We start from the raw sequence: 12,275 nt of genomic DNA, 5'->3' as shown, positions 1-12,275 counted from the left end.
GATGTTTCAGAACAAGATTTTGAGTCTTGTTTTCAAAAGCACAAAATGAGACATATATTCTTACAGTCTCCCTTCCTTCTCACCCTACTCCCAAGTTGAAGGGCCTGGGTATTCATGAGGTGAGAGTCCAGATATAGGCTCCAAGCCAATTAAGAAAACAAAATCGCCTATGCTCTGCTTTCCCTTTTTTGGCCTTTGCATCAGTGTAACCCTTCTGTGAGCCTCTTGCTGGCAGGGCCAGCTAGCCAGCTGTGGTGTGATTGTGTGTTCAGTGTTCCTAAAAGCTATTCCACTGGCCAAATGAGGCACCAAAGGAAGCCTTTGCCTAACAGACAGCTTCTCAGTATTCCCACCAGTGGCTCTTCCTCAGCCAGATGGATAGGACTCAATTATTCTATCAGTTATTCCCTTTGACATATTTATTCTCCTTTGTGAGGCCAGCTGTGGGAATCCATCCTCTTATTTAAACCACTCTGATAAATGGCTTTCATTTTCTTTTTTCCTCTTCTGCCTATGGAGCAGCCCTAAGTCCTGTTCAGGACTTTGATGCCACTGCTCTCTGTGAGGTGCTTCAACATCCTACCTTTTTCCTGTTGAATCAGTTCAGATCAGTTTTGTTATATTGTTTTTATGCAAAAGAATTCATCTTGAGCTTTGTATAGTGAAAGAAAGGGTGACTTTCCTATCACAGTGAGCTCTGTTTAGTCTAAAAGCTTTTTTAGAAAAAAAAAGAGGAAGACACATTTTTTCTCAGTCAGCCACGTGCAGTATTTATCCCCCAGCAGCTTGGGAAGGTCAGGCTGAAATCTTTCTACAGCAGTAGCAGCCACAGACCAATAATAAAAATCCATTCTGGCGCATGAGACAATCTGGAAAAGGATGATTAGCAAGCACGTGTCCTCACCCCCCCCCAACTTCTTTCAGAGTTAAATGAAGTGATGAAAGTGCCTCACAGAAAGTATCCACAAGCCAGAGATGAGGCGACTTCTATAGAGTGGGAGAATACACAACCCTGTTTGAAAATGAGGAAGGGGAAGCGGCTCTCAAAGACTTCTTTTCTTAATAAATAATATTGCATATCTTCTGTGTACAAAGAGTGGTGCTGGGTAGCAGGGATCAGTAGTGAATAATCTAAGTGTAGTCCTTACTGTCATGGAGTTTGTGTATACTCACCTCTCTTAACAATCCTTTTCCCTTGGGTAGTGGAGGAAGGGTGATTCTGTTCTGGGACCCTTTTCCAAACTGCCCTAAAAATAGTTATTGCTTCTCTTCCCTAACTGACTCTGAAGGGCAATAAATGACAGCATTAGAGTACACTTGGTTTTATTCTCAGCACTATCAGGTTAGAAGTATTTTGACTCCTTGTTAATCTCCACCATGTGTTGGAGCACTTCTCTCCCTTCACTTAATGCTGATATCACTAATGTTAAGTGTATCTACAGCTTCCTAAAGAACCGGGTTTGGGATGCAGTAGGCCCTGCAGGGACTTCCCTTTCAGTCAAGTGGTTAAGACTCCGCACTTCCAATGCAGGGGATACAGGTTTGATTCCTTGTCAGGGAACTAAAATCCCACCGGCCATGTGACCCCCCCCCCAAAAAAAAAATTAGGACCTGCAGTTGTTAGCAGCAAACTAAGTAGAAAGAAGAAATTGGGAACTTAATCCCCAAGTAGATTCTAAAGTACTATTAAAGTAAACCTAAAGACCATGGGTAGGCGTTAACTGGGGTTTATTCAGCTTAGTAAGACAGCAAATAAGAGAGGTCTCTTCGCTAAATCTGCCTGTTCAGACTGCCATTTTCTTCTGGCAAGAGATTTATGACTTTTTTGAGTTCTGACAACCCCCAGACACATTCTAGCAGTCTGTTTGAGGCATTTCAAGATGATGCTTTAAATGGATGTAAATCCTTTATTGCTTATCAAACAGAGCCCGATCTCTCACACTGGGGTTTATTTTCAGATGTCCAGATGATAGATGACATTTTTTTGTTACTTCTCATTGGCTTCATGGAGAGCAAAGTTTTTTAATCAGTTAATACCCTCAGTGTGACTGAATGGTCATGCATTTTCTAGTGTAATAAACTGCATGCATTTTTATATTGTACACACAGGAGTCATATTTGTCTGAGGTTGATTGTGAACCTTGTACATATTAACTCTTTTCGTGTGCGTGGTAAAATATACATCAGTTCAGTTCAGTTCAGTCATTCAGTCGTGACCGACTCTTTGCAACCCCATGAATCACAGCATGCCAGGCTTAAGTTACCAATTGAACAGTTTTTAAGTGTATAGTTCAGTGGTGGTAAGTGCATTCACATTGTTGTAACCATCACTGCTATCCATCTCCAGAACTTTCTCATCATTGCATTCTGAAATGCTATACCCATTAAACAGTAACTCCTCATTTCCCCTCCCCCCAGCCCCTGGTAATCACTCTTCTACTGTTTGTCTCTATGTGGGAGCCTGGCAGGCTACAGTCCATGGGGTCGCAAAAGAGTTGGACACAGCTTAACAACAAAACTTACTGTTGTTAAACAACAATCTGACTGCTCTAAGGGTCTCACAGAAAGTATTATCATACAATATTTGTCCTTTTGTATATGGAGAAGGAAATGGCAATCAATTCCAGTTTTCTTGCCTGGAGAATCCTATGGAGAGAAGAGCCTTGCAGGCTACAGTCCATAGAGTCGCAAAGAGTCAGACACAACTGAAGTGACTTAGCCTGCTCATATCTGGTTTATTTCTTTTAGCATAATGTCTTCAATGTTGCAGCATTCCATTGATGCACATTTTGTTTATCCTTCTGTCCATCGATGGAGATTCGGGTTGCTTCCACCTTGTGGCTGCTGTGAAGAATGCTGTGAAATTGGTGTTTGAGTCCCTATTTTCAGTTCTTTTGTGTATATACCCAGATATGGACCTGTTGGATCAAATGGGAATTAATTCTGTGTTTAATTTTTTGAGAAGCTATCATAGTGTGTCCCACATTGGTCGCACCTAAAATATAAAATTATTCCAATTTTTCCTATTTTTTTATAATAGCTTATATGTTTATTGACCACTCTTTATCTTCTTTGGAGAAATTCTATTCAAGCCCCTTGCCCACTGTTTAATTGGATTGCTTGAATTTTTGTTGTTGAGTTTTAGGAATTCTTTATATACTCTATAGATATTTATCCTTCATCAGACATGTGATTTGCAAACATTTTCTCCCATTCTGTGGGTTGCCTTTTATAGTTTTAGCTTTTACATTTAGGTCTTTGATTCATTTTAAATTAATTTTTGTACATGGTATTTGGTAAGGGCACTTTGACCTCTTTTTGTATTTCATATATCTTTATGAATAAAGTTTATGGAGAAGGTAAAACTTGGTTTTCCAAAAACTGTGAAACTATTCTCAGTTTATTCTCTTCTGGATTGGCTTGTCTTTAATACATCTTATAAAAATTGTCCTTCAAGGCCCTTGCCCACCATTAGCTGGGATTTAGCTCCTTTCTCTTCTCAGTATGGCTTGTTGGTAAGCATCTATCTCTAGCTGGTAGAATCATTTATGATCCTGTCCCTACCAGTGACATCCACCCTGATTTTCATTTTCCCATGAGGATAGCTGAGTCTCACTCTCAAAGCCTGCAGGATTCTCATAGATAAATCCCAATGACCCTTCTGTTTCTACTAAATAAATGTGGATGGGAGAGATTTAAGAGAAACTCTGGGCCCAAGCCTAAGTCTTGGGTTTGAATGCTTTGAGGATATCTTGTCTTGATGATTCAGTGCTCCCTTCAGGTAAGTATGTTGGAATAGAAGAGCTCTTCAGGGGGTTCTCCTCCCTATCTTGTCCTACTTTAAACTCTGATATACTCTGTCTGCCTCATTCCTGTTTCGAATTAAGAAAAAAATTTGTTATTGCTGGCTACATCCTGCTAGAAAGGGATCTACACACTAGCTCATCATTGTTGTTTTTTTAACTCATCGGTTTTTTAATCCAAAGTCCAAGCATAGGCTTTAGAAAATTATTGCACACTCTGAAGTTGTGCAAAATTATGCATATGCCCTTTCCCCCCAGCCTTGAAAAGGGTCCATCTTTCTTAAAATTCTCAACCAGTCTTTGGCCCCTTCAACATACAAAGTTTTGTAGAAAATCACTGGCTGTTTTGAATAGTACCTCATACTTTCCTTGACCCCAAAGCCATCAGACCTTTGAAAATTCCCTTTGATGATCTTAAGCTCCTTTTAGACTATTTGCTATTTATTTTGGTTCGCAAATGCTATGACATTGACTTGTATCAGCTCTATATGACATTGACTTGTATCAGCTCTAATTTCCTTATACCAAAGAGAGCTTCATAGCAGAACTTTACAGAAAGATTCTCTAGAGCCCTGAGTATCTAGAGAACATAGTGGCAGTTTAGCATTCAAGACAAAACCTTCGCTGATCGCCTGATTCCTTAAGCTTTCAGTTACACTCACGACCAGTTTTGTGCCATTGAAATATCCCATTGGAAAGCACGTAAGTGATTGGCCCACTCTTAACTTTCTTCAATCTTCAGTATTTTAGTTCTCAGTTCTTTAGTTCTTCAGTTCTCAGTATTTTAGCATTTAATGCTTTGTGCTTCAGATCATCCTAGTCATTTGAGGGATACAGAAGTATGATAAAGAGCCTTTGTTCTCAAAAGATAAAATAAGTGCTTAAGGCAGCTTAAGGCGGCTTATTATCAATATCTGACCAGTACTAGCAATAGGATCTATAGGTTCCTGTTAGAGAAAGATCTCTGTGGGTTGTGGTGGTGGAAGGGCCATGTGGAAGAGAGAAGAATTGAGTTGGGCCCTGAAAGGGGAAGGATAGGAATTGGATGAATGGAGAGAGATTGTAAAATATCCTCAAAGCCAGGACCTGAAAAGGACAGAAAGAGTGGGAAGAATCCCAGAGTGTCTCTGCCTTGTCCTCAGGTCCCAGGGCACCCAGGGACTGGATGACTTAGATGTATAATTCAGTCATTTAAATTGTTAGCACATCTTCCGTAATCCCTAGTGTACCGACTCTCATCCCTGTCCTAATTATACCTCTTTTGATTCACTTTACAAACATTCATCAAAGGCCTGGTATGAGCCACCCTCAATGCGCGTAGGCATATTATTAGACCTACTAAGCAAACCTAGCTCTTTTTTTTTTTTCCTGGTATAACAAATATAACAAACACATATAACAAAACACATAACATATAAACACACATAATAAAATTTACCATCTTAACCATTCTTAACTGTACACTACAGTAGTGTTAATATGTACATTGTTGTGCAGTTATCTCTAGAAATTTCTCATCTTTCAAAACTGAAACTGTTTATTGAACAACTTCCCTTCCCTCCCCTCTGCCTTACAGAATTAAACAAAAAATGCTTCATATGTGATTGAGTGAAAGTTACATTGGAAGCTGAGTATTTATTTTCATCTATTAGTAATCTTTCTAACCCTTTTTGATTTTCTCCTGATCCTAAGATAAGAATCACTATAAATAACTGCTGGGTGTTTAGAAATCGTAACAAAATCCAGCTTTATTTTCCCAGAGAAGAGTGAGATACTGACAAGAGGAGAGTCCGTGTTTGTGAGGCAAACACTGTTGGGGTGCCTGGGTGGCGCCTGTTATTTGTGAACATCTAGGAGGAAACACACATAAAGATCTTTGGGAGATATCCTAAAAGCTTCAAGACTTATGAGGAAAGTCGAGCCTGGTACTTCAACTTTAGAGTTGTTGGCCCTTTGGGGTGTTAGTAAATGTTTAACAGCTGGTTGGAGGGTAAGTGGTTGGAGGGGGCTGGTTTGTAGTTCTGAGGACAAATACTCACACCATAGCCACCAATGTGAAGCCAAGTGGCTCTCACAGTGCTTAAAAATTTTAACAGTTGACTCTCACAGGCCAAGCATGTGTCAGCCAGCTCCAGCACACACTGGTTGTTGAGGAAGACTGGGAGAAGGGAGCTGTAAAGCTGCAAGGCGGGGCTTTCCATGCAGGAAGTGAGCGTGGTTCACTTTCCCCATGAGAGCCACCTATATTGCCCCCCAAGGCAATCAAGACCTCTGAGCAGCCTACTTTGAGAGTCCTTGTGATATTTTTTCATCTTAAAACATGGCACTGGCCGTCAGGCAAGGCAGCCTTGGCAGAGACATATGCTAGAGCTGAGATTTAAGACTCTCATGATAGCCATAACTCAGTTTTCTGTACTTGGCATTGTTTTTGTACAACAGCCTATAGTTTTGCAGTCTCTCTAAGCCTGAGTGATGGTTGCTGTGGGAACTCTTAGTGAGTATGAGCATGTGACACAAGCATTGACTCTCTGACCCTGCCTCTCTTTTCTGCCTTTGTTTAGATTCTGGCATTTTGAGTGATCTAATTGGCAGGAAAAAAAGTTTGATATGAGTTATTTGTTAACTGGACTCACTAACGCAGGAAAGACACAAAGTCAGAGGCAGAGAGATTTTCCTACAAGCTGCTTAACCTTGGAAATCAACTTTCTATTACATAGGGCATCTTGAGAAGGTCCGTTTAGGAAGGTCAGCTGGTTATGTGCTGCTAGGATATTTACTCTCTTACTTGGACCAAGAGATAAGCTGTACTACCAGATCGGGGGAAAAGGGTCTTGGATTTTAGCTCCTCTGAATAGAGAAGAAAGTATCTTGGATTTTAAAAGGACACAAATAAATAAAAGGAACAACTAGGAGTTTTTGAGCTAGGCACTTTTACTTAGGCTATTTACTTAATTTAATCAATTGTCTGAGGTAGATACAATTATCCTCATTTTATAGATGAGGATGCTGAAGAGACTAACTAGTTTGTCCAAAATCACACAGCTGCTAGTGATAAAGCCATAATGTGAACCTAGGTCAGTCTGACACCAAAGTCTGAGCTTTTTTATTTCTTGAAACATGCAAGACAACTAGAGTCTGTTAGGTATTCCAAAGGAAGAGGCAAGTCAGGATAGAAAAGTGGAGGGAGAAGCAGAGAGAACAGGGGTAACAGGTCTCATTTCTAGGGGGTGGGGAAAGAATCCCAGTTTGGGAAAGGCCTATTTAGTTAAGGAAAGAAAGTGCTGAAGAGGGACCTGGAGAGTTTGCCTGCCAGTTAGGCAGCAGTGTCTCAGTAGAGGCTCCTAGCACGGTATGATAACTTTATAAATGAGGGAAAAGTCTCTTTATCCCATCCAAGAATGTCAGCAAAGTCACTATGAAAAATAAAGCTTTTCCACACACCCAAGGAAGATGATGAATTTTTAAAAAGTTTTTATGAACTTATTTCTTTTAAAGATGATATATGTTTGTGGGTCAAAATCTAAAACATAGCACACTGAATTTTAATTGTTTTTAAAGTGCTAGTTCCTTCTTTTTTTCTTTTTAAGTAGCAAAGTGAAGATTCAAAATTAATGTCCCTCAGCCAAGCTAGATGAATGCAGAGGTCACTGGTGAAGAGCTTAACTTATTATTCATGTCTGCCACTGTCAGTATTTCCTCCAATTAAGTATGAATTTTGAAATGCCCATCACATAAACTTCTGGTCTTCCTCAATCAGACTTCACTGTCGGTAAAGCTTCTTTGGCAGTGCATGGGAGAAATAGCATTGGAGCTTATAGGAATTCCAGTAGTTATCAACTTTTCAAGAAGTTTCAGGATACAGCAGGCCTTGCTTTTTTTTAAAATAATTTTTATTTAATAAATGGTACAAAGCACAATGCCAAAAACATTAACAGTTAAAATTTCACCAAAGAAAAAAATACTATAGAATACACAGTTGCAGAAAGCTACATTGTTATTTTACAGCTGCCTCAAGCTTCAAAAAGAAAAAAAAACCCAATGCATACCTAAGTTATCCCTCTCTCAAAATAATGCCATTTATATTATAAACCATGAGCTCCCCATCAAAAGACGGGAACTGCTTTTGTTAATTCATATATATATATATATATGACTGTATCACTTTGCTATACACCTGAAACAAACAACACTGTAAATAAAATATAGTACAATATAAAATAAAAATAAGTAGCAGATCTTTGGGGCTTTACACTGAGTTAGAGTTCCTATCAGAGGGATAATAGCACCACAGCCACACTGAATCCTCATGAAGGAGGCACACGAATGACTGGGTTACAAGAGTTACAGGAATGAGAGAAACTACAGCTCACAGAAAACCAACAAAGGCACGAGATACAGAGCATTCACTTATGAATGTGTAAAACTCAAGAAAGTCCACATCACTCCTACATCATGTCGAAAGTGCCTCAGAATTCACACAACACCAGCTTTCTCATGGTTCTGGTTAAATTACAAGGCCTTGCTTTAAGCTAAGAAGGCTCTTTCTCCCAGTTATTAGATATAAAGATAGCAATCACTTTTCAGTTTGTTTTCTAGCCACCTCCTTCCTTCCAAATAGACCTTCTGGTACTTTTGTTTTATTTCCATTGCAACTTCTTTCCTAGAAGGTAGCTCAAAACTCTTTTAAGATATGCTTGGAAAAGCATGGTTTGCCACTGTTATAGTAACTTTGGAGGCCAGAAGTGTTATTATGCAAGCTGTTTTCTCTGTTATAGGCTGTGTAATTGGAAATGTTTTTGCTAAGTACCATAACAGCACTTTGACCTTTCACAGTGATCCTACTCAAAGGAAGTTAACAATCTTAAAAATGACCCATCCAATGAGGAGGGAAACTGTATTTAGCCCACAAATGGGATTTCTGGTGAAGAATTGTTAGGGAGGGACAGATAAGTGAGCCTTGGCGGGGAGGCAGAGACCCCATGTCAGATTGCTGGGAATTAGGAGCAGAGATGGTGCTTTCTGTCTCCCTCCCTGAGATGTGATCTGTTTCCAAGGAAAGACCTCAAGTGGGGAGTGTCCTGCCTGCAATAAGCCATAGAGAAGGAGAAGGCCTGATGTGATACTTGGTAAACGTGTATCCTGTTCCCCTACCCCGATTATCTTGGCTGCCTCATGGTGTGATTGCATACCTTGCTTGTGCAGGGTAAGGACCTGGGCATGTTGGATCTGTAATTAGTGCAAAGAAAAGCTTCACGAAGAGTTCCCTAGGGCTTTAACCAAATAAAGTCAGGGAGGTGGGGCAACTGCCCAGGGAAATTAAAGAAAATCACTGTTGCCTTTCCTTTAACCAAGTGATGACCTTTCATGAATCACCCACTGTGAAGTTCATTATCTGGTCCACCTTCCTGAAAAACAGTCAGTCTGTGAGATCAGTAAATTTCAGTGCAGGCTTGAAAGACATGGATGGACAGGAGAACTGGCCAGCTTAAATTGGTTCTGAAATTGAGTTTGGTCCTGAGTATGAAAATAGGGGGGAAAAAACCTTCTGCATATTATATGCAAGTTAGCTGTATAGAAGAAAGAGTTACTTTTTAAAGGGCATCATCTTTTTTAGTTTATCCAGAGGCTTGTGTCCACCTTTTGGATCCTTTTTTCCAAACAGTTATGTTGGATGATTGTGCTCTGGAGAGAAATTCGGGTTATCTTGGATAGAAAGTCACTGTAAGCACCTAGTGGAGGGAGGGATGCTCACTTGAATGAAGCTTATGATTTTACATGTTACTATTTGTTCTAGCTCCTGTACTTTTTTTTTTTAAGCCACTTTGAGCTAAAGTGTTCTAAAAAAGAACCAATTCTTGCCTACCAAGGAAATTCTCAGAACCTGCTTTAGTCTAAGAATTCTCTGCTTCTTGATGTCCTTGGTTAGTGCAGCAAGACAAGGAATGGGTGTCCCAGCTTCACGTTGCCCAGATTATTTCTTTTCTGTGCATAAGTACAGAGGTATCTGCTCTGTGCCACGCTGCTGCTGCTGCTAAGTCGCTCAGTCGTGTCCGACTCTGTGCGACCCCATAGACAGAAGCCCACCAGGCTCCCCCATCCCTGGGATTCTCCAGGCAAGAACACTGGAGTGGGTTGCCATTTCCTTCTCCAATGCATGAAAGTGAAAAATGAAAGGGAAGTCGCTTAGTCATGTCCGACTCTTAGCGACCCCATGGATTGCAGCCTACCAGGCTCCTCCATCCATGGGATTTTCCAGGCAAGAGTACTGGAGTGGGGTGCCATTGCCTTCTCCCTGTGCCACGCTAGGGACTATAAAAATGCAAAAATCATATATACCTTTAAGGACTTCACAGAGTAAGAATCAGGATCACTCACTTCTTGTTTAGGTCTTTGCCTGTGTGCTAGTCTATAGACCTCACTCCCCTGTTGTATTTGGTGTGCTTGCAACAGCACCTTACAACCCTTTATAAACCTAAGAAAGTTTAGTTTATAGGTATCCCAGTGAAACATTCCCTCATTATAAATCCATAAATGGTTGACTGATGACCCTTTTTGGAGTGAATTTCCACAAGGAGAACAGTGATCATCTCATATCTTTTACCCCTGCCTCAGTTTTATAAAAAAGGCAAAAGTAGAACCTTCATTAGGTGTCTTTGGTAAGGGTAGGACTCTAGTCTCTGAGCTTGGCAAATGATTGTCAAAAAAGTGACAGTGAAAGTCGCTCAGTCGTGTCTGACTCTTTGTGACACCATGGACTGTAGCCTGCCAGGCTCCTCTGTCTGTAGAATTCTCTAGGCCAGAATACTGGAGTGGGTAGCCATTCCCTTCTCCAGGGAATCTTCCCAGCCCAGGGACTGAACCCAGATCAAATCTCCCACATTGCAGGCAGATTTTTTATGACTGACTCACCAGGGAAGCCCTGGTACACCCAATTAAAAGTGACAGTATACCCAATTTAAAAAATTTCATGTGACTACTGCCCAGCTGAAAATGATTGCAAATGCTGTTGATTGTTACCCAGAGTCCATTTAGTTTGTCAGGGAGGATTGCCGTGGTGGAGAGGTGGCAAGAAGTAGCACAGTGAGGGGAATCTTTGGAAAATACTAGGAACTGCTAGCTTATGGATACTGATATATCAGTCTGAATCGTGCTTGCCCCAACCAAAAGTGGAATGGCAAGACCAAAAAAGACATAAGTTTACTGCCATAACCATGTATCTTTTATTTTTTGCCTTGTCATGAGTTACTGGACTTTTTATTTAACTTTATTGAGATGTAATTAACATATAAGATATATTTATGTAATCATCACCATCACAAGATACAGAACATTATATTTCCATAACCCATTAAAATTCTTTTGTGCAGTTAGTCTTATCTGCAAATTTGGGCCCTGATTAGGTAACCACCGATTAGTTATTAGGTAACCACTGATTTAATTTCTATCACTATATGTTATATTCATCTTTTATGAATTTCACATAAACTCTCGTGTCTAAGATTCATCCATATTGTGACACTTCTAGCTATTTACCCAAGAGGAATGAAAATATATATCCACCCAAAGACTTGTATACAAATATTCATACTACTATTATTCATGATAACTCAAAACTGGTATCTGTTGTTTAGTTGCTAAGTCGTGTCCAACTCTTTTGCATCCCCATGGACTGTAGCTCGCCAGACTCCTCTGTCTATGGGATTTCCCCAGCAAGAATACTGTCCATGGGATTTCCCCGGCAAGAATACTGGAGTGGGTTGCCATGTCTTTCTCCAGAGAGTCTTCCCAACCCAAGGATTAAACCCACGTCTCCTGCCTTGGCAGGTGGATTCTTTACTACTGAGCCACAAGTAGTAAAACTAGAAACAACCAAAATGTCCATCAGCAACTAAATGTGTAAATAAAACGTGATACATATTGTACAGCCATAAAAAGGAATGAAGTACTGATACCTGATACAACATGGGTGATTCCTGAAAACATATGCTAAATGAAGGAAGCCAGTCACAGAGACCATATATTGTGTGATTCCATTTATTTTAAATGACCAGAATAAGCAAATCTATAGAGACAGAAAATAGGTTAGTGGTTACCTACAGCTGGGTTGGGAGTGAGTTGGGGAATGACTGTTAATTGTTATGAAGTTTCTTTTGGGTTGGTGAAAATGTTCTAAACTTAGATCGTGGTGATAATTGTCAACTATGTGAATATACTGAAAGCATTGAATTATACACTTAAAATGATTGAATTTTATGGTATGTAAATTATATCTCAATAAAGATGTTTTTCAAAAGAAAAAAACTGTCAGATTGTTTTCAAAAGTGGGTATACCATTTTTAATTCCAACCAGCAATGACTAAGTTGTAACTACTGCATATCTTTGTCACACTTGGAATTGTCTTTTTAATTTTAGCCATTCTAGTGCATATAAAGTACTTTAGTAATACTGCATACGTTACAGTTCTAAAAATT

General features: G+C 39.8%; 1 protein-coding gene across 4 annotated transcripts in view; it reads left to right on the top strand.

The window, feature by feature from the left end:
* ARMH3 (armadillo like helical domain containing 3) overlaps positions 1-12,275 on the top strand; it is a 183,164-nt gene that overhangs the window by 150,539 nt on the left and 20,350 nt on the right. The window lies entirely within an intron of this gene.

This window comes from Moschus berezovskii, chromosome 12 (assembly GCF_049115385.1).
Source record: "Moschus berezovskii isolate FMDL1 chromosome 12, NW_MosBer_1.0, whole genome shotgun sequence".
Taxonomy (NCBI): Eukaryota; Metazoa; Chordata; class Mammalia; order Artiodactyla; family Moschidae; genus Moschus; species Moschus berezovskii.
The sequence above is the reverse complement of the archived record's forward strand: the minus strand, read 5'-3'. Positions and strand labels throughout refer to the sequence as shown.